The following is a 21,948-nucleotide window of genomic DNA, read 5'->3' as shown; positions in this document are numbered from 1 at the left end:
AACGATTCAGCTTAATTTATTCTTGGAATACATGTATAAATTCTTTTCAAAAATGCATTGAACAAAAAGATATAGGCACATGAAATACGAAAAGGTCCCTAGGGACCTTCTCACAAATCGAAGGGTTAACAAATTGTAGTGGAATCCCTCGAAAACTTAAGAATTGCGTTCAAACAGAGAGACAGACATCGAATCTGATTGACAAGAAAGGCTCCGTAATGTTCGCGAAATGAGCCCGGACTAGTCCGAAATGATCTGGAAAGAATCCGAACTAGCCCCGAAAAAGTCCTGATCAATGAACAAACTGGCCCCAAACTAGCCCAAAAATTATCCGAACTAATCCCAAAATGATCCCGAACTATGTAGTCCCGAAAAAGTCGCGCACTTTATCAACGAGGATTGTTGCTAGAAAAGCTAATTGGATTTCTTTTCATTTGTGCAATTTCCGAATTCTGCTTAGTGAATATAATTTCAGTATTTTTTAATATTTCCGCCTTTCTCTTTAACCATATACTAGTGTAATGCATATCTGCCTAAAACTATGCAATGAAAAGTTGTAGATGGTTATATTTCCATTATGGAATTACAAAATACCAAAAACACTACGACTACTTGAAACAGCTAAACACAGGCTATTTCTAATGAAAATCCCAGATTTTCTGCTGGCTTACACAGGAAAGATGCAGGGCAGTTAAAAATGTTATCCACACCGAGATGTTTGCACATCAAATATACGGCCAACACCAGTACCGAGATCAGAAACCAACTGGTGTAAAACGACGATATTAGGACTCGTTATTGAATATATGTACCACTCGATAAAGACTCACCGTCATGTTCTTAACGGTATCGAGAAAGCAAGCTATTACCATTGCAGCGCTTTCACCCATTAATTGAAAGTAGAAACTGAAACCACTCATTCACATCGTTGAGATTATCTGACCTCCCCAAAGCTATTAATATCGACAACACCAGTGGTATCAATAAATTTCATAAAATATGTAACATCAAAGACATAAGACTAGAAGATATACTACCAAAAATATATATTTAAATTTTCTACTGAAGTTTCAGTTTTGTGAGCTTAAGGCTCTGGTGACCAGTGCTAACTCATAAGTAGATATCGTACAGAGGAATGTCACGAAGCTACATAGCAAACGACCCTGTCTACAGGGCCAGACTTAGGCGACTTACGAAAGCCTAAACCGAAGAAGACGAATCCGAACTGCCAATCGATGACGATGGAGTCGATGTCCCACCGCCTGACTATGCGATTACGCGGCTAAAAAACCACAAAACTGCTGGAGTTGACGGTCTGCCAGCCGAGCTATTCAAGTATGGTGGCGAGGAGCTTATAAGTTGCATGCATCAGCTCCTATGCAGAATACGGTCAGATGAACGCATGGCCGACGACTGGAATTTAAGTGAGGTGACCCCGCCATACGTGCCAACTACCGCTAGATCAGACTTCTAAGAATTGGTTTCAAATTCTTATCGAGCGCATTGTGTGTAAGACTGAAGCATACCCGCAACAAAGTGATTTATGTTTCTGCGAAAGATTTGCAGGTCTTTGCGCGTTGGCGATGTCGAATTCCGCAGACTTTGTAACTAACGGTCAGCTGTAGCAGCTTTACAACAACATGGTCATAGTTCGGTGGATTAAAATATAGCGGCTTCTCTGGCTTGCCCATGTCGTACGAATGGATAGCAACTCTACAGCTCTGAAAGTATGCAGCGCGGGTTGCGATGCTGGTATTAGAAGAAAAGGAAGCCCTACTCTGCGCTGAAAAGACCAAATGGCGTCAGTTGTTGTGCTCAGTGAGAATCGATTAGTGGCTACAGCGCCAATCAAGACGAAAAAGAAAGGACACGGTATTTATAAGCACATTGAGTCCTGCGAGAGTGAGAAGCAGTGTGTGGTATCCAGACGAGGTAGCTGATAGAGGCGAACGATACGTGACCCAAGTATCGTGTCTGTTGGCCCCAACGGCGTTGAATATGATGGTTTTTCTTGACCACCGGCGGAGAAGGATAACATCAATACGTGGTTCTTGTCTTGGCAAGGCTCCCAAGCCTAGGCACTTTTGGCGATGAAACCCTCTATGAGCCAACGGCTGAAATCCTCACCCCGCTAAGAGCCACTAGCAAGATGCCTGAAATCTTTAGATAGTTACTCCATTTCCGAAACAATTACTGTGTCTCGGATAACTCAGTTAAGCTGCGATTGTCAGAAACAGAACCAAATAAAGCGCTGGAATACATACACATACACATAACAATTCTCATACATTCACTTACTTACATATGTAGTTTAATTATCAAACAAAATAAAGTTTAGTAAAAACTGACAGGCCTACTCCATCTTGAATAATGCATTGCATTCTTATCACCCTGATTACAAAAGCACAACTCAGTGCATTGTCTTTTACTGTAAATAATTACAGTAGCAAAAACTAGACATCGCAAACTCCGGCTTTGACCGCTCACAAAGCATTTGTCTCTTAATTGCATTTTTCTATACTTTCAACAGCAACAGTTGCAAAACGGCGGTTGAATGCACAACAAATTGAAAAGTAAAAAAAAAAATAATTAACGCAGGAAAGAATGTAAGATGAAAGTAATTAAAAATCCTTTTAATTCTTCAAAGGGGGATTTTAAAGTGGACAGTTTGATTGAGAAAAAAATGATGAAAATCCACGAGGACTTTGCAGCGGGGGCCGAGTGATATGTAACTTCAAAGCATTCATCAAAGAGGACAAATTAAAAATATGTATTTCCGCTTACCGACGCATAACGCTACTTAATGGTATATTAAATTTAGGATTTTCCTACACTTAAAAAAAAATGTCTCTAATTTCAAAAATTAGGTAATCTGTTTATTAGTCTTCAGAATAATCAATACTGGCTCTACCTGCAAAACGAAGCTGGAAGCTGGACTACCAGCAGTGAGGAGTCACAAAAGCCTTTACTTGATGCCCAATTTTTGGCAACCCATCGCTGAAAAAGTGTCCAAACAGCTGGATAATAGTATTTGTTCATACCTTTCAAGTGCACAGAACCGGGCAGTATCATTTTTTCATAGCCACAAAGGGCCATGGAGGCGTCTTGTAGGTGGCTTACTAGTAGAAATATCTCTAGAGCTTGAAAGGTCGCCCATACGCGAACAGAAAAAGGATAGATTAAGATTCTATCCATAAAAACTATACAGTAGGTGCCTTCCTCGATATCGAGGGAGGATTGAACAATATTTCCAACAAATTCATACAAATGTGAATGAATAACCATACCAGGGAGTGGGTACTGGCGGTCATTGCCTTTGTTTCACTTTTAATCAGATGGATCTCATGTCTGCTCAACAAACACTATCCGAAAAAACTCGGACATGCGAAATTGCTTGTAAAGAAATAGCTCTTAAATTTGTCGAAGATTCCGACAGGTCACTGTTTGATCGGAATTCACTCGCAAATACTTAAAATTACGTCTTATGAAGGTTATAAGGAGAGAAGACCACAACATTACCACCAAGCTGTCCAGCTTTCGCGAAGCTAAGACTGAGGTATTGTGACTCGTTGTATTTCTGCCTCTTTAATGCCCACTTGTATGCTCAATTAAAGACGATCACCAAAGCTAGTGAATCTTTCCAGTTAAAGCTTTCTTTTGGGTTGTTTTCGATTACAAAAATTTAAGTTATTTTATTTTACTTTATTTTAAAGAAATTTTTTGTAAAACATCATCGAGTATAGTACTTAATTTAAATCTACATATGTATGTATACATATCGTCGTTTAAAGTACAAAAACGCGTATCGTCATTCTGCAAAACCGCGTAACTTATATTGGCTGCCAAATATTGGATTTGCTCACACAAGCTATTGGCTTAATTCTTATCCATTCGTCCTGAAATATACTAGCCAGAAATGCGATTGCTTTATAAAAAAGCAAACCATTTTGAAATATGAATTTATACAACCTCACGTTTGCGGTTTTGCGTTATCTTGATACGCGGTTTGCATTTTGTTGATACGCGGTTTTGTACTTTAAACGACGATATGTAAGTATTTATGTATATACATATGTACACAAATATTTTCTTATACACACTTATGTTTGTTTGTAAAGATGTCATTCAACAAAGAGCATACATTTTCAGGACGAACGCTTTTTGTGATAATTTAAAGTCAACATCAAAGAATACTCAAAATTGACAAGGCAATCGAAAGGAGTACTGTGCTTCTATGTGGAGTCAAAACTGCTGACGTACGTGGAGTTTGCTGTCAGTTTGCAGCCCTTTGGCCAGCTCATTTCTTCAAGAAGCATGAATATTTCATGTCCATTATATGAACCGGAATTTGTCACTTTAATGCATTCATTTTACGGCATGCACATTAGAGTGAAGCGGAAAAAAAATAATTTTTCGATTTAAAAATTCTGTAGTGCGGAAAAGTTGCGTAAAAGCTCAGTTATGCAAAACTCAGACTTGACTTGACTTACCTAGAAACTTAGAAACGATTACTTTCCGTGTGATCTATTGCTTTTTCTCCTTATTTTAATTCTCAGCACTTGTGTTTGTACCCGTAAAATTGAACTTTTAATTTGTTTGGTTTAAAAATAGATAAAAATTGCAATTAAAATAAAAGTATTCACGCGTTCAAATTGTGATTTTTTAAATTTTATTTTCTGTCCTTATTTGAAAGTTTGTTTTTCGATTGCCAGATGAATTACATTTATACAAAAAATGATATGTGTGTGGCATATTTTTAGTGATTTTATAAAAAAATTAAATGGCAGCATGATTCTCTCACGGCTCTCTTTGCTCTTAGAAATTTAACTTAGAAATCAAAAATCTATAGTTCTCCAAGTTTCTAAGTTTCTAAGCGAAGTTGTGTTTTTGGGTAACTACATACACGCGCTGCTGATTTTACAGATATTAAATTTTCAAGTCAAGTCAAGTCTAAGTTTTGCATAATTGGGCTTAAACATGATCACACGGGATAAGAAACTTACATCCGATTTCTCAGTGGATGTTTAATTATAATTAAAAGGTAATCTATTCTTGTCAGTTTCTCAGTGTACTTAATAGATGATTAACTCATAGTTAATTCGCCAACATTGGACAGTTAACTATAGATTTACTAATAATTACGACTCTTTTAAATATTTGTATACTCGAGCGTACTTTATATTAACTTTGTTCACATAACGGTTGTTTATAACAGCCAAAACGAAACGAGATAGATATGGACAAATCGGACACTCCCCATATAACGGTATTTTTCAGAAATATGAAAACTGAGACATTTTAGTAACTACTGAAGATTATTTTTTTTAAGATTTTCTAGAAAGATTGTGGGTATAAAGAGCAAGTCTCAAGTTGATAAAAAATTGGGTTGATTTTTCGCAACCCTTTTTTTCATGCGAAGCATGTCCGAAATTTTTTTTATGGAAGAGCAAAAAAATTTCCACAAATCAACACAATACGAACCCGCACTTTGTCCTAAAATTTAATGGCCTACAAAACTTAAAAATAAAAACCTTAAAAAAATATAAAATAACCATAATTTGATTGGTCTTCCAAATTTAAGGCACTTGGAGCAAACGTAAATATTATCCAATCATACAATGGCTTAACACCATTCAATGTGATTATTTTAGGCAACTTTTCCGCAATATTAGAATTTCCAATTCGAAATTTTGTTTTTTTTGCTCCACCCTAATATACTTATATTTGAAATAATGTAAGGATATAGGGTACCTTTTGAGTTTCATCGCTCACGGTCTATTTACATGTTTATACCAATGTGCGGTAAAATGTTGAAATCAGTTCTTTTTTTTATCTTAAGTAAGGAAATAAATAATAAAAAATTTAACGCATTCTATGTTTCATTATACTTTTTTTGGAGCGTTGGGCAGTATCGATACAAAAAGTACTCAGAACTCGATTCGCAAAAGGATCGACAGTACCTAATTTTTAAAAGTATCGGTACTGAGTACTCCAAAGTAGCATTCAATCGACGCTATTTGGGATTAGTATATTAATTTGAATAAGGTCCTGCCATCTAGTGTGATTTCTTTACAAAGCATTGAAATGTTGCCAACATATGTATGTATATGTAAAGAAAATACTCGAATCTCAAAAGTACTCGATACCCCACTCCCAACGCTACTTTTTTGTGTTTTCGAATTAAGTACTAGTTTATGTAGTCGTATCATTTCTTCAGATTTATCACTTTAAAACTGGTTTTAGTAAATCTTGGGTAAAGTCCTTTAATAATTTTAATTTAACCCTAGTGTGCCCAACGGAGTACTCGTCGCCATATATTGTATCAAATAACTTTTTTTCTTGGAACATATTTTAAAAATGCTCTCGAATCCCCACGATTAGACTGATTTTACTTGGAGAAATGCATTTTAAATATTTAAATCTTTCTTTGCAGACCAGCTGTCTTTGGCGAGTCTATTGCGCGTAATGGTGATTTTGCCTTGAACATACTTCTTGAGAAAATGATGTGTATTAATAGATAATTGGTTAATCGCAGGCTGACTCTCAATAAAGGGATTCAATCCATACATTCTACGGTAGCTTATAAGTATTACTAAGATCAAGTTCCACGTAAGATACTGTCAGGCTTATACCATTGTCCTTAGTCGACTCCTACGGGGCAACTCTCACGGACTTGCGACCTCACTGGTGGTTTCGAAATTCGTCTCAAAGTTCAAGTCCGAGATCATGGATTCAATACGTCCCGTAGCCCTAAAAGTGACAGTTTGGAACACTTTATTCTTGAACGATAGAGTGCTTCTACGTTGCCCCCGAACGGCAAATAAATTTTTATGAGAAGCTTTTTCATAGTAGGTATACACGCACAGGTTTGCCATTGCCTCTTCTCAATTAAGCTATTGCTCAGACCAGGGATCGAAACGATGTTATGCGAACTGGCAGTACGAACCTCTAACCATGTTAGGCATGTCAGAGCTTTGCAAACTTTAAAAATACATTACACCCTGTATGCAACTTCATCGGTGAGTGCGGACATGTGAGTATGTGACAAGTTTGTATAAAATTCGCATTTAATTAACGTACTCACGCGGCTTTTCGCATGCATACAAATATACGCAAACATATGTAGGTACTTACAAACATATAGATATCACTGGTCTACAAGGGTTTTGCGAATAAGACGGGACCTGGTGTTTCCGAACGGATTTTTCGTGCTGAACACGAATCTGGGGTCCAAAACTTCCCATCACGTAACGTTTTCGAGAAAAAAGGGGTTGAAACCCCTAAAAACAGCGTTTTTGGCCATTTTTGAAAAATTGTAGAGCTGAACCCTGACGTGCTACAAACTTTGTATATGTCAGAAATTAAAGGCTAAATCGTGCCCTTTCGAATGAGCCCTATGCCGAATTAATCGCATGCACCCTTAGATCAGGGGGTGTATTTGTGTCTAGGAGTCCAATTTTTATATCCACCATATTCGACCCGTCATCTTAAATTTTTAAAATCTAACTGCAGATTCGTAATCAGCGACTTTTAATATAGTTAAAACCTTGGCATTATTAATTTTCTATGATCGTTTAAGATTAAATTCTTTCTGTGATCAATTTTTCCTGCACCCCTAAACACAAATACACCCCCTGCTTTAAGGGTGCACGCGATCAATTCGGCATAGGGCTCATTCGAAAGGGCACGGTTTAGCCTTTAATTTCTGATATATGCAAAATTTGTACCACGTCAGGGTTCAGCTCTATAATTTTTCGAAAATGGCCAAAAACGCTGTTTTTAGGGGTTTCAACCCCTTTTTTCTCGAAAACGTGACGTGATGGGACATTTTTGACCCCGGATTCGTGTTCAGCACGAAAAATCCGTTCAGAAACACCAGGTCCCGTCTTATTCGCAGAAAAAAAGTTGAAATTTGTAGACCAGTGTATTTATCTACATATGCATTCATATACATATGACCGCCTGCAGTTATTTTATACCACACAACTGCTCGTCGTCTGCCCGAAACTTCAACTCACCAAACCAACGTCAGCTGATCGGCCGTTTCAACATATGGCACATAACCAGAGTAAAATGTGCGTTTATGGGCTCATGCGTTATATTTCTTACAGTTTTCCAGCGAAAATTGCACCACCGGCTGTCAGAGCACACCTGTCTGTCTAGTCGACAGGCAACTACTGCCATGCCGTAGCGCAACTTCCTGCAGGACTATTCATTTAAAATGTTTTTGTTTTTCCTTTTGATTTTTACATTTTTTTCTCTGCTTTTGCGAAGCTGTGGTGCGCATCAACTGCATTGCAATTCATTAAAACTCTACCTTGTGACAGGATAACTGACAGGCAAGCATATGCATGACCTTCTAGTAAGTGTGTACAAGTATATGTACTTATGTATATAAAAAAGCGTATCTACAACTATGTGCCTACTCATACAAATATCTATATATAAATAGTACATAACGTAGGCGGTCTAGCCAGCTGCTGGTGATGACAGCGAGAACTACATGCACATATGTACATTCTTATTCAGTAGCTCACAGCTGTTTGGCGCTGATAGCTATATGAGCAGTCATTAAAATGTATAATGTCGTACAATATTTTGTACGCACATACATACATATATACATATATTTTAGTATGCTAGTATGTACGCATACTAATAGCATCTCTTAATTCATATGGGCTAGAGTCGCCTAACTATTATACACGTTTATATCCGCATGTGTAAACTTTAGAGCAGAACATATGTATGTACCTGCCTGCAATATGTATGTAGGTAGGTATTTTTGCTTACATATGTACACATGTGCTTATAAAAGACATAATAGGTTTTATATGCAGTTGTTTATGCACGTCTTAGAGAATTGGTATTATTATTATTTCCGTAACAAAATTGCTCACATGGCTTTGCTATTAATTTACTTTTGAATGTTACTTATTCAGATGCTTGTCTATGTTAAGAAGTCTCTTCCTTTGATGTTTAAATTATGTATATATATTAGGGTGGTATAAAAAAAATACTATTTTTCGAAATTTATAACCGCTACCTCAAATTATTGTTATTTGTGATAAAAAAGAGACAAGTATTTTTTATTTTGAAAAATAAGTTTTTTTTTTGTATTTGAACATGTCACGAAAATAAAAAATTGAGAACATCAGCGTTTTTATAAAAAACCGACCAACGCGACTTTAAAAAAATTTTTTTTTTTCAAAATAAAAAACAATTTTCTCGTTTTTCATCACAATAAAAAAAAATATGTTTAACCACTTAAACCCAATTTTGCAATCGTTTAAAATTGGCACTTTAAGATACTAAAATCTAATGGGCTACAAAACTGCATACTCAAAAAAAAATTCTAAACAAATTTTTAAGTTTGTAATGTACTCATTTTACACAACTTCGGTGTAAAAAAAATGCATAACTCAAATTATTGTAGGGTGCACCCCATAATAATATACTGCTATCATTGTGAATTTTTTTAAATGGTTTGAGATGGCATATTTTCAAAAACTCTTGTTTTTTTTTATCAAAAAATTTTTATGTGAAAAATGTTTGCAGAAAAAAATTAAAAAAAAAAAAATTCCTATTAATAAAGAATTTTGGTTGTGTGTCGAGATATTTCGAAAACTATTAAATCGATTTGTTTTTGTTTATATGCTGTAAAATTTTTAAAAATATATTAAAGTTTTTAAAAATGTATTAATCAAGCTCAAATTTCACATTTATTTATTATTTATGTTTATGCATCAATCCTAAAAATTTGAAAAAAACTAACACATGATGTGTCAGCCCCGTCCGTTTTGGTATGGAACGCCCCATATATACATATGTAGTACCCACTTATCTCCATCTTCAACGCATTTGTGTTCACCTTGTTTTTTAATCAGCAGGCGTCACTCAATTATTCACAATCTCACACTCAATCCTCGTGGTTGTTATAGCATGTGTAACGGTGCATGTTTACAATTCATATTTCATTAAAAGTTCATATAAATATATGTGCAAATACATTTGTATGCGACTAAACAGACTCTAGGTGGCACCACGTGGCGTATGAGCAACCTTTTTATTTTAGCATTTGATTCACTTGTGTGTATGAGGTCTATTTTGGTTTTCATACTTCAAATGCATTCTTAGAAACATTTCTAGAAAGGTGAATCCATTCGATGTTTTGTACATAGGTATAACACCCCCCAGCACTTTAACATCTCTTTCAACCTCAAATCCTACTAATATTAGAAATGTGAAAGTTTGTGAATGAGCATGTTTGCTGGTATTTCTGTGTATAAATTTTGGCTTACGACTTGGACTAACATAAAGCATATATTTTGAAAATGGATTCCACGTGCTTAAAAGGTTAAATTTTACTTTAAACTTTAATAGCCTTATTCATAAAAAAAAGTACCTTTACAAAAGGTTTATAAATTGAGAAATGTATGAATTTATTAACCATTTTAAACCTACTTTATTTTTTATGAACAAGGCCATAAGCCTAGCGAACAAAATTTAAGAAAGCAGTATTACGAAATTTTCAATATGTAATTAATAATTAAATTTAAATATATTAATAAGTTGAATGAAGTGGTGGTGCGAGTGAGGCTTAAGAAGGTTTAGTTTGAATATCTTTCCTGTCAAATCCCATTTTTCATAAGATAAATACAGTATTTAAATATGGATGTCAATCGAAAGAAATCTAAAAAAGCATACTTTAGAAAATATTTTTAAATAGGGTTGCCACCTGTTAAAAATTCAAGTAAAGTTTAATCAAACGAAACATGACAGAACGATGTCAAGTCAAACAAAAGCTATCAAAGAAGAATTTATTTAGCAAATAGTTTTACAAATGGCTGGCATATATTTAAAAGTTTAATGCCCAGTTACACCGACCAATTTTAAATTTATCAGCCTGTTCAATTTGAAATTGACACAATTTTGTTGGGAACGTTTGTCATTTTAAATTTTAGATAATAGTCTGCTAAATTTTAAATTTGATTGGTGTAATTGAGGATAAGTAAGTTTAATCAGTTAATTTAATTAAATATTTAAATATTAATGTCAGAGAAAACAGGTTTAAAAAAGCTTTGTTAAGACATCAGGACAGACAAATTTTCTTAAAATTATTTTAGTATGGTATAACATTTGTGATTCTATCGGATTTCAACTGGGGCGGTAGATAGCCTGAATATTTTTTTAAAGGTGAACCAGCCATAGCTATAAACAAATAAGAAAACTCTTCAAAGCCTACTCAAGATTTACAAACATTAATCAAATTTTCTCGAAGTTTCAAAGTTTTTATCTTGGAAATTTAGAAAATTTTCGAGAATGCAGTTTTATATCCCATTTATTTTAGTATAAAAAGTGAAAGTTTAAAGTCCTAAAAAACATTTAATTTTTTAGAATTTCATTTCCGAATAAAATCTATTTAGAAGAAATTGCTCAACGGTTATCTTTAGCTTCTTGCAACTTACACTTTATTTAATTTTCCTCATATCTTCGTTATTTATGTATGCACAGTCACATCTCCAAGTGAACTTTTTATTATAGCTACCAAAATTCATCGACCTTAAGAACCCGCTTCTAGTAGGCACCCACCAGATCTTACCCTAACGTATGTTTCTTCTACCCTATTTATTTATATTATATTATATTGCGAACTAAATAGTAAAAGAACAGCAATGAATTTTACGTGAGTTACTAACTTATGTACATACATACATACGTATATGGTTAGATTTTTAAAATAAAATTAAGTGTAAAAACTTTTTTACCAAAGATATTGCTCGTGCATCAACATTTTTAACGTTAGCAACATTTTTATAAAATTCTCATATGTTAACAAGGGAATGACTCATTCCTTTATCACATTTACTACTTAAAAGGACACACAAGATATTTAGTTTAGTTTATTTATTTTCAGTGTGATAAGCATTAAAAAGGAAAATCCTATGAAATTTGCGTTTCCAGCACACAGAAACCGCGCCTGGGTCTCGCCGCTTTGTCAAATAAATTGCATTCTTCCCTTCTCTTCTCAAATTCTTTCACACTCCTTTGTGTCTCTTTTCATTACCGCTTTAAAGCTTTATGATGTGGCTTTGAGGTAATGCACCTTTTTTAATGTATTCATTTTTTATGTCAACAAGTTTTTTTTTTTTTTAATATCTACCGGCGATGATAGCATAAACAAAGGCCTAAGTAACAACAAAAGTTTTAAGTTTGGCAGGTGTACCATAAAAAAAAAATTACAAAATGAAAAAAACACCCAACAACTACATACGCATACATATCTAACTGCTGTGATTTTACTTACATTTTGTGCACTAAAAACACCAATGGCGATGCCCTGCACTCTAAACGGCATGTGAGCAAATTCTGTTTGGTCACTTGTTTTTTTTTGTTTTCTTTTCATGTTTTCATGCTTTACGTACGCTTAACCACCAAAAACTGTGTAGAATTAAAAAGTATATCTTGTGGCATCTGTTTGCTCTCCGGTAGCACTAAAAAGCTTAATTTTTTTTTATTCTTTGTCCACCGCTCTGCATTCATTAAGCAGTTGGTCATTCTCACACCAGAGTGCGGCACATCGAACATGCTGCATGCTGCTGTAGGTGCTTTTAATGGCTCAACTGGTGCAACTATACACACAACGCTGAAATATTCATCTATAAGCTGCCTTTTATAAATACCTTTACGTTTAGCGTTTGTCAGCTGTGCATACTGTTGGGACACTATCACCGCTGGTGTGATTTTAGCCATAAAGAGTTGAATGCATAAATGATGGCACACCAAATGGTCAACTAAAAATATTATGTCAACCATTTCTGGGTTAGTTTATGGCTGCATTTTAAAACTGTTGTTCACTAAAAGCAGGCAGCTGTATTACTTTACAAGGGACGTGTATTAAGTTTATGCACACACTGACAAAAGTGTTATGTAAGTTATGTCAACTAAATATGACTCTTTTCTCAGTGTAGATATAGATAGTTTTCTTGAGTTATACCTAAGTAATTAGTAAAACGCAATTGCTACTTCTTACAATGACTGGCTAAGGTATCTCAGAGAGGTTTGCGTTAAGACACAGAGAATCCTGAATAAGACTGATGAATGGTGCATTTTATAGGGCCCTGCTGCCAATCCCAACAAAACAACCCTAGTCTTAAAGGTATAAACCTATGTTTTTCCGTGGATGAAAAATATCTCGTGGTAACTCTCGATACGAAGCCGACATGGAAAACTCACGTCGAGCTGTAGGTCGGACCACAGTTTCTGTGTTAAACAGGCTACAAAGGGCATTGCTGGCGCCATGGATACAATGTCAGGACCGGCTCTTAATACTTTGTTGAAGTTGCCAACTCTCGATTTAGCGATTCTATACCGACGGCTTAAAGACTGAAAACGGAGCTCGATGGCGGCTGGACCGTACCTTCAGATGCTTTATTGCTTTTGGTGCAATGGTAACGGCCTTTCATTGGCGAATTGTGGTGCAGACATAAAATCAGGATCTGCAGTGACAACCAAGCTGTTTTAAAGGCCCTGGAAGCCGCTCGCACCTCTTCAAAGTTAGTCCAGGAATGTAATTTGGGGCTGAACTCCGTTACAAGATGGAATGGTGTCAGAACACTACTGTGTTCGTGGTAACAAACTGGCTGATGAATTAGCGAATTGGATTCTCTGGAGCGTTCAATTTGACAGCAGACAATTTTAGGGCCAAGCATAGCGGGAACGATCGGGTACATCAAGGATCGCATTAACAAAACTCACAAGAGCCGTTGGTGTGGTATTGACAACTGCAAAATAACCAAGTGTTTTCTGAAAAGGCCTGATCGGGTGGTAGCAAAATTCCTTCTCAGAGAGAAGAAGGACTGATCTACGAGCCCAGATAGGACTTATTAGGGTGGGCAATTCATGGGGAAGACATATACTCACCATAGGCATCATCGACGATCCACTATGTACATCTGGTTTGGATAATGCGGATAGTACACAACATTTTCTCTGCCGCTCCCCGGCCTTCGTCAGACTCAGATGGTACATTTTTGGGTCGGATGTAGTGATAATAGACGAGATACATTCTCTTTCCATCAAGAAACTGCTAAAATATATAAAGGAGTCTGGTAAGCTACTGTAAAAATAATTATAGACTGGCGCTTACTCATATGTTATGGCGCTTTCTTTTCTACCGAAAAATGTTACCTTTCCATCGCCCGCTTCGCTTGTAGATAAGAAAACTCTATTAGTGTTTAGACGAACTTCTCCTCCGATTTGTGGCGTGCGCCTTGATGTTGTCAAACAAAGAGGAGGGACCATCAGTTTTATGCCGACTTCGAACGGTGATTGTATTTATATGAGAAGCTGTTTTTCATGGCATACTCGGAGGTTTACCATTGCTTGCCGAGGGACGACCGCTATTAAGAAACCCTTTTTTTCTAAATTTTTTTTTGATGTTGCTTTGACCAGAGCTTGAACCCAGGCCCTGAGGAGTGATAGCGCACACAACTAACCACTAAAGTACAGCGGCAGCCATCGAAAGCATTGTATACTTTTTAAATCGGTACCGAGTATCGATCAAACATAGCACTTACTCACAGTTAGAGTCATAATTGGATCAAAATCGATTTAGCCAAGTTAAAAAAATGTCTTCAATACTTTCTTGCATGTGCTATTTGGCGTCATTTCGAAATCGCTAGTGCAGTTGTTATCCGTTTACGTTGTCTCTGTCAGCTCCATCAGATACCGAATAAAATACTCGAATTTTAGGGCTTTAATTGCTGCATGAATTTTAAAGTCCCAAGTGGTCATCGAAACTCGTCGCGTCGCAGCCAAAGTGTGAAGGCTAATAAAACTCACGCAGAAACTTCTCTCGTCAGTAGCGTCTTGCCTAGCGTAGGGTACCTTACTCCTAAATTGCCTATTGAAATCGCACTTTTTTTGCTAGATCGATTTTCTGCTAACAAAATAGAATTTAATAACTCTATTTTTCTATTTCCGTTATATATAAATGTATTTAATAGGATAAAAATTAACCGAAATAATTTATAAGACCGCCAATGTAAGCTGCTTGGGTAGCTGTGGTAATGAAAGGAACTTTGCCTAAACTGAAGGCAAATATAAATAAGTACGTTCTAATAAATTGCCAAAGAATGCGAATTTTACATACGTACATACATACATATATACGGTTATATAAAACCAGAAAATTAAATGAAAAAAATCATTTGACACGAGTCAGAGCAGGGTTCTTTGTATTTTTGTATATGTACATAAATGAGTGTATATATGTATGTGTGTGGGTTGAAATTTTTTCGTTAAGTTGCAAAGTAGCAAGCCAATTAACAGTAATCGTTAGCACTTATTTTATTTTACTTTCATTCCTTCAGACTTTTTTTGTCTACCATTGACTGCCACATTCAAGCGGGCGCCTAAGCTGAAGTCTTGCATGGTATAAGTAATAAAGTACAATGGAGGTAATGGCAACAGTGAAGATTGGCGTTTGCTGGCTGGCTTTTTTTTTTTAGACTACAGCTCACGCGGAAAAGCTGGAAAAATGAGCAATTAAATTTGACGTAAAATTTATTTGAAGTGAATTAAATTCAGAATGAAGCTAAAGAGGGAGGGTCGTTGGCTTTGGGTGCAAAAGTGGAAATACGAATACTTAAGGAAGGCCTCATGTACTTAATAAGTATTGGCCGCGCTTAATTTAGTGCTGGAATAGCGCCATGTTGAATTTCTGCTAAAATATAGGAAAATGATGGTAAATAGAAGTTAAAGTGCTTGTTTGAGTTTCGCAATTTACTTCTGAATTGACTATTCGTAACACTTAAAAGCACAATCTTGTTAGCTGCTTTTTCTTACGGGTGATTTAATATCCCACACTTTAGATATATTTTTAAATATTTGTATTTAAATGCGATTTGAAATGGTTTTAAGAGGATTTGGGTCATGCTACATATTTTTTTTTAATAAAATCAAGTGAAGAATTTTTAATGGTTGTTAAAAGCTGAAAGACTTCAAACGCAAAAAATTAAATGTATGTGTGTATTAAGTTGAATATTGCTGTAATTATTTTAATTTTGCTACAAAGGAAAACATTAGATATGTATGTTTACCTTACTTTAAATCAGCCTTCAAAAGGATTGCAAGGGATGCTGATGTTAGCAGAAATACCATAACCGGGGTAAAAAAAATAAGGTAACGTAAATCGAAAGCAGAGCTAAATCTAACCGTTCAAGGAAAAAAATCCACTCAGCTAGCGGACGGTTCCAAGTCATTTATATGAAAAGTGAAGTTAGACGTGGAACTAAGGATCTGCAAATTTCAAAAAGTAAACTTTTTTTGGAATTGAATCAGTGGTAGGATGATTTGTTTGGTTATTTCCAAACGGGTTGCTACTTTTTTTTTGTTTTTCTATAGGCGTTTTTTTTGAAATCTTGATTTGTCTTAAATCGAATAAACCGATTTTTTCTTTTATTTCATAAAAATCTTAGCCTCAATAAAACTTCTGATTTTTTCCAAGTTTTCAAGCACTTTTCCAATTTAAAGCAAACTCTTAAGTAGTTTTAAAATTATATATAAAACCTTAATTTTAAAATCGAAAATCGTTTTTTTTTGCAAATTGCAATTCTTCGAACAACTAAGTGGAAAACCGGTTTTGGAAAATTTTCGAGAATTCGAACACCATAATTAGTAGTACATATATTTATTATTAATTGGACTAATTTCTAATGACCCACTTCTGTTATTCGCACCAAATGCTCGTTTTTGTGGTTATGGTAAATTAAGTACGTGAAGAATGGTATAAAGGAAAATATTAACATATGTACTTAACACAAAGGTATGGGTTAATGTGCAGATGAAGAAAAAATGCAGATACAGATTAGGATAAAAGCAAAGGAAAAGTTAAAAATAAAAAGATTTATATGAAGATACACATAAGATAAAAAACGATAGAAACAAAGAGAGGAATATAAGAAGCGATAGATTTAACGATAGAGACAGAGAAAAAAACAAACGCTGGGCAAGCGCTAGTATTATTAATTACTCTATTGGGTACTCGTTTCAGTGCTAGGCTTAAACGTGCCGATGCCGGTAGTGTTAGAGCGCTTTTTCCCATTAGCGCATATGTTATTGCACAAATTTCAATAAAGTCTGTTGACTTCAAAATTTAAAGAAACTCAAAAATACCTAGGATGATCGTTTGCTGGAAGAACCGACTACCGAAAAATGAGAACGTTATCAATTCGTCGCAATATTTTTTTTATGTATGTTACCGCATAACTTTGGAAAATGAAGGAATTAACGGTACTCTTGAATTTCTATATGAGAACTGAAGTCGGTTTTGGTTTTTGCTTAAAAAGTACTTGTAATTTTTACTAGATTCGTACGTCAGTTTCGGAAAAATTTCGCGCAAAGTGGTCTATGTTTTTTAAATTTTTTAATTTTTGTTTATTGTTACAAAGCTGAAACCCCGTACTGAAAACTTGCAAGCCAGTTTTCTCTCACACCTATAATTGTTTAGTTCGTAACTACATACCTACCTATTTACATATTTATATTTAAAAGTAAATTAAAAGTACTTCCCGGGAAAGCATTAAGTGTACTGGTATTCATGACATTTCAAGGTATTTCATCGCTTTTCAGTTGAACGCTTTACTCGTAATTGCCAAAAATTTGATTTATAATCGACTTACTTACATAGGTCGTAAATATAAGTCGAAAGTGTAGGTGTGCGTATACTAGGGTGCTCCAAAAATGCATGTGAAAAAGCAAAGTGGTAATTTATACGCTTTCACCTCCTCTTCAGGATATTCACAATTATTCGCTTAACAATTTTTTATTGTAACTATATTTTATAGGTTCGCCCAAATCACCAGAAAATGCCAGAAAATTCAATGGGGTGATAAATAAAAATTCTTTAGTATTAAAAAATGGTTAAATAAACAATTGGGTATTGTCATCAGAAGTCTCCTGAAGAGAACCAGAGCTTTGCGATCGAAAATATTGATTTTGAAGAATTGTTTGTCATTTCTGCGAAAAGTTTTTTTTCCCATATAAAATGCATGGAAAACTTTAGGCGCTTTTAGCGATCTCTAAATATTTTTTGATTTCAAAATTAAAAAGCACGGGTATATATTTTTCGATATAGAACAAACCTAGGAGGCGGGAGCACAAAATTTCCGAATTTACTTATTTTGGACCACCCTAGTGTGCACACGATACGCACACCTGTACATATAAATATATATGTATGTAGGCCATTTATTGAATGGCATTCGATTCGTTTCGATATTATTGCTAGGAGAACGACAGAGCGAAAAATTAAAATGCAAAGTCAATTAAATGAAATGTGAGCGGTGAAAAGGCAGCCAGCCACAAAGAACGCTGCATTATAGGCTTCAAGCTCAAAACCCTCAATGACCTCAAAGGTAAGAGTACGTCAGCGTTATTATGTTCCATAAAGTATTTATTTGCCTTCAAGTATTGCCAATACGAATTTACGTTCTGCCGTTGGTGCGCAAAGGTGTGTAATTACTTTTTGTAATTACATATTTAGTATGTGTAAGATGTATCCCACCATGCACAATATGAGAAATAGGCAACAATCGTCAATGGCAACAAATTGGCGACTCACCGATATATTGCCGTGGTGACAAACCGGCCACATAATTTCTTTTACCTAAATTTTGGAATAAATAAGTTTTCAAAAATTCCCAAACTTATAAATTTCGCGCCAACAGTATTATCCAAAAGCGTCTAATATATCCCAAAGACAGGATTGAAGAAATAGGAAGCCTCTTGGTGAATGAAAGAATGAATTCCGTTTTTAAGTTCCAATTTTGTTCACAAAAAATTAATGAAGTATTAAAAAGAATACAATTATTCCAAATGTCGCATGTAATGTTAAGAAAACGACTCGCCTAGGCGATTTGCCTTCACCGGACGTTTTATAGCGACTGGTAATAAGAAATCGATATGATGGCGATATTACCGCCAATAAATTTGTTTCCGAGGGCGATACGTTTTCTTATTGCCGGCAACAAAAATTGTTTGGTGGGATGTATACAGTATATATGTAAATGTATACAAATGTTTGTATTAAAAAGAAACAAAGTAGACTTCCTTCGTTTAGAGTTGTGTGCTTTAAAGCTGTCATACAAATGCAGGGTTCGACAGTTTAACACCGGCTCCAAGCTACAGATGCTTTATTTATAAGCAGATGCTGATAAAAAACCTTTTTGGGGGATATTGATCCTGCCGGTTGGCGGGGCGCAACTCTAACCATTCGCCTACGCCGGCATTTACATATATGTATTTGTAAACATATTTATTTAAATAATTGAACATATATACGTTACAGTAAGGATACAAATATATATGGACCTATATCTACTAAATTTATACAGAAAAGGAATTTTGTCCTTAAAAATCATTTTATTACGTTTTTTTTTTTTAATGGTGGCAAACACTTGTATCTGTAAGTGATACATACTAATCGATTTATTTTTTCACCGAGGATCAAATTTGAAATTAAATTTTTATTTGTAATTTTTATGCAATAACAATTACTTTTTATTCTTATTTTATAAATCTAAAATAACAATTAGTTTTTATTTGTATCTAAACAATTTTGCAAATAACAGTTTTTTTTAGTTTTTTTATAATACGTCTTAGACTTAGATTTTTGATTTCTAACTTATATGTGTTAGATAACAGTTATTGAAAACTTATATGAAGATTTATGAAAGTCATCAATAAAAATCAGTCTGTGACTTTTATTATTTAAATCGTAATTCATTATCATTTTGAGTTGAGAGATGTTGGAGAAGAAAAGTTTACTACGACTTACACAAATAACTTTTATTATTATGATTTAAAAAAAATAAGTCACTGACTGATTTTTTTTTTATGACTTATATAAAAGCCTGCAATAACTGTTATCTAAGACATATAATTTAAAAATCAAAAATTCCTGTTATTTGCAGATAATTTAGATAAAATTCAGAACTTAATTTTTAAAGAGCAATTTTTTTAATAAAAGTTGTAACTGTTGCGGTCCCTGATCTGAAAACAAAGGTAAACATAATAATAAAGACAATTATAGGCGTAAGTATGTGTGAGCTCTCATTATTTGTGTTTTTTTGTGTTAAACAATATAATCAACAAGTAAAGAAGCTGGCGAGGCGGAAACTTACGTGTATAAATATACACCCAGCGCATGTTTTCATAAACCACTCAATATAAACTTAGTTCATTTCTGAGAATTGACAACGTAAAGAATATGAGTGTAGCTAATGCGCACTACAGGATTTTTTCGAAATCTTAAACCCAATGTAGCTATTACGAAAATGTACATATTTTTAAATAGGTTGGCGAATGTATTTCCAAATTTTAAAACACTGGGACAACACATTTCTTATTTGGCATTACAATCGTTTTTCGGTTTATTCCGAGTCCAAAGAATAAGTCAAATATGTCCTTTCTCCTTCAAAGAGTTTTGTACATCCCGAGTATTTTCAGTTTGTTAACAGTCGGTATTTTCTTACCATCGGCGTAAGTACCCACTTGTAGTCTGACCTCTTTCGTCCAGCAGGTGAAATAGGTTGCCGATGGTTTTCTAGGAGAGAGACTCCATGCAGCGACGAAGCATGGTTTCATAAATCACTCAATATCTACTTAGCGCATTTCTGGGAATTGAAAACGTAAAGAAGACAAGTGTAGCTAAACCGCGATACAGGAAGTTTTCGAAATCTTAAACTCGATATAGCGATTACGAAAATACATATGAATATTTTTAAGAAGGTAAGCATGCATTTTCAAAATTTTAAAACACATTTCCTATTTGGCATTACAACCTTTTTTCGGTTTATGCCGAGTCCAAATAATAATACAAATATTTGCTCATAATTGCATATAATTAATCACCCGAAGCACCCCAAAGCCTGCACATCTTTGATCGACATCGTCCTCTATTCTGCGATTTATAAAAGAACGTAACTGATAAGAGATTTGTAGAGTGAACATTTTCTTCGTTGAAGACAGGATCTGCTTCTCAACTATATATCGAGTCAGTAGAAGAATGTGTTAGCAAGTTTTATCCTTCGCATGATCTCCAGGCTGACATTATTGGTGGTGTTTATGCTGGATCCAATGTTGCCAGATATGAAGTTTCAACGGTCAGTTACAGTTTTTAGACTTACAGTTGATTAAATTACCTCCTAGTAGAAATTACGGTTTCTTCTAAATTCCCGATTCTTTTGTGAGTCATTTTTTAAGATTAAAATTTTTACGATACAGTTTAACGTTGAAGGACCAGCGTTTCCTCATTTGAAACAAATGGTTTCAGATATACTTTCCTACCCCACAGCAAATGTGGAAGGAATATTTTCCCAAATAAATTTGAATGAAACAAGAAATAAACTAGAAATTGCAGCACTCTCTGGGATTTTAAGGAAAAAATATTTCCTATAAATATACCTCAGAAGGTACTTAACCTAACGGCCTAACCTAACGGCTTAAAAACGGCCAAACCTAGACTGAATTACTTGAGTTCATTCGCAGTCGCTCCGAGTTACTAGGAATTCATCAGGCCAGGTACTGTCAGAATTTGATAGGGTGGGGTTAGTTTTTTTTTTTGCTGCCATAATTAGCAAATAACACAGGTTTACAACAAAAACAAGGTTATTCATATTAAACCAAACCTCTATATATCTATGTTATTCGACGCCCTGAATGCCAACCCGAGGTCTGTTAGCCACCATCGCGTCAGGTACGAGGACATTTGATGATCAAGTAGGGAAAACTTCATTGAATAAATCTGAAATATCTTCACATTTTGACCTTGAGATGACCTTGATGAATCATTATTTTTTACTGAATAAATTTTTTGTCCTATTTGAATGAATTTTTACCTACTTGACTTTCAATAATCGAATAGCATAGAGATATAGAGGATTG

The sequence above is a fragment of the Rhagoletis pomonella genome, unplaced genomic scaffold, assembly GCF_013731165.1.
Source record: "Rhagoletis pomonella isolate Grant_MI unplaced genomic scaffold, Rhpom_1.0 Rhpom_scaffold_00001, whole genome shotgun sequence".
Taxonomy (NCBI): Eukaryota; Metazoa; Arthropoda; class Insecta; order Diptera; family Tephritidae; genus Rhagoletis; species Rhagoletis pomonella.
This window is presented reverse-complemented; position numbering follows the sequence as displayed.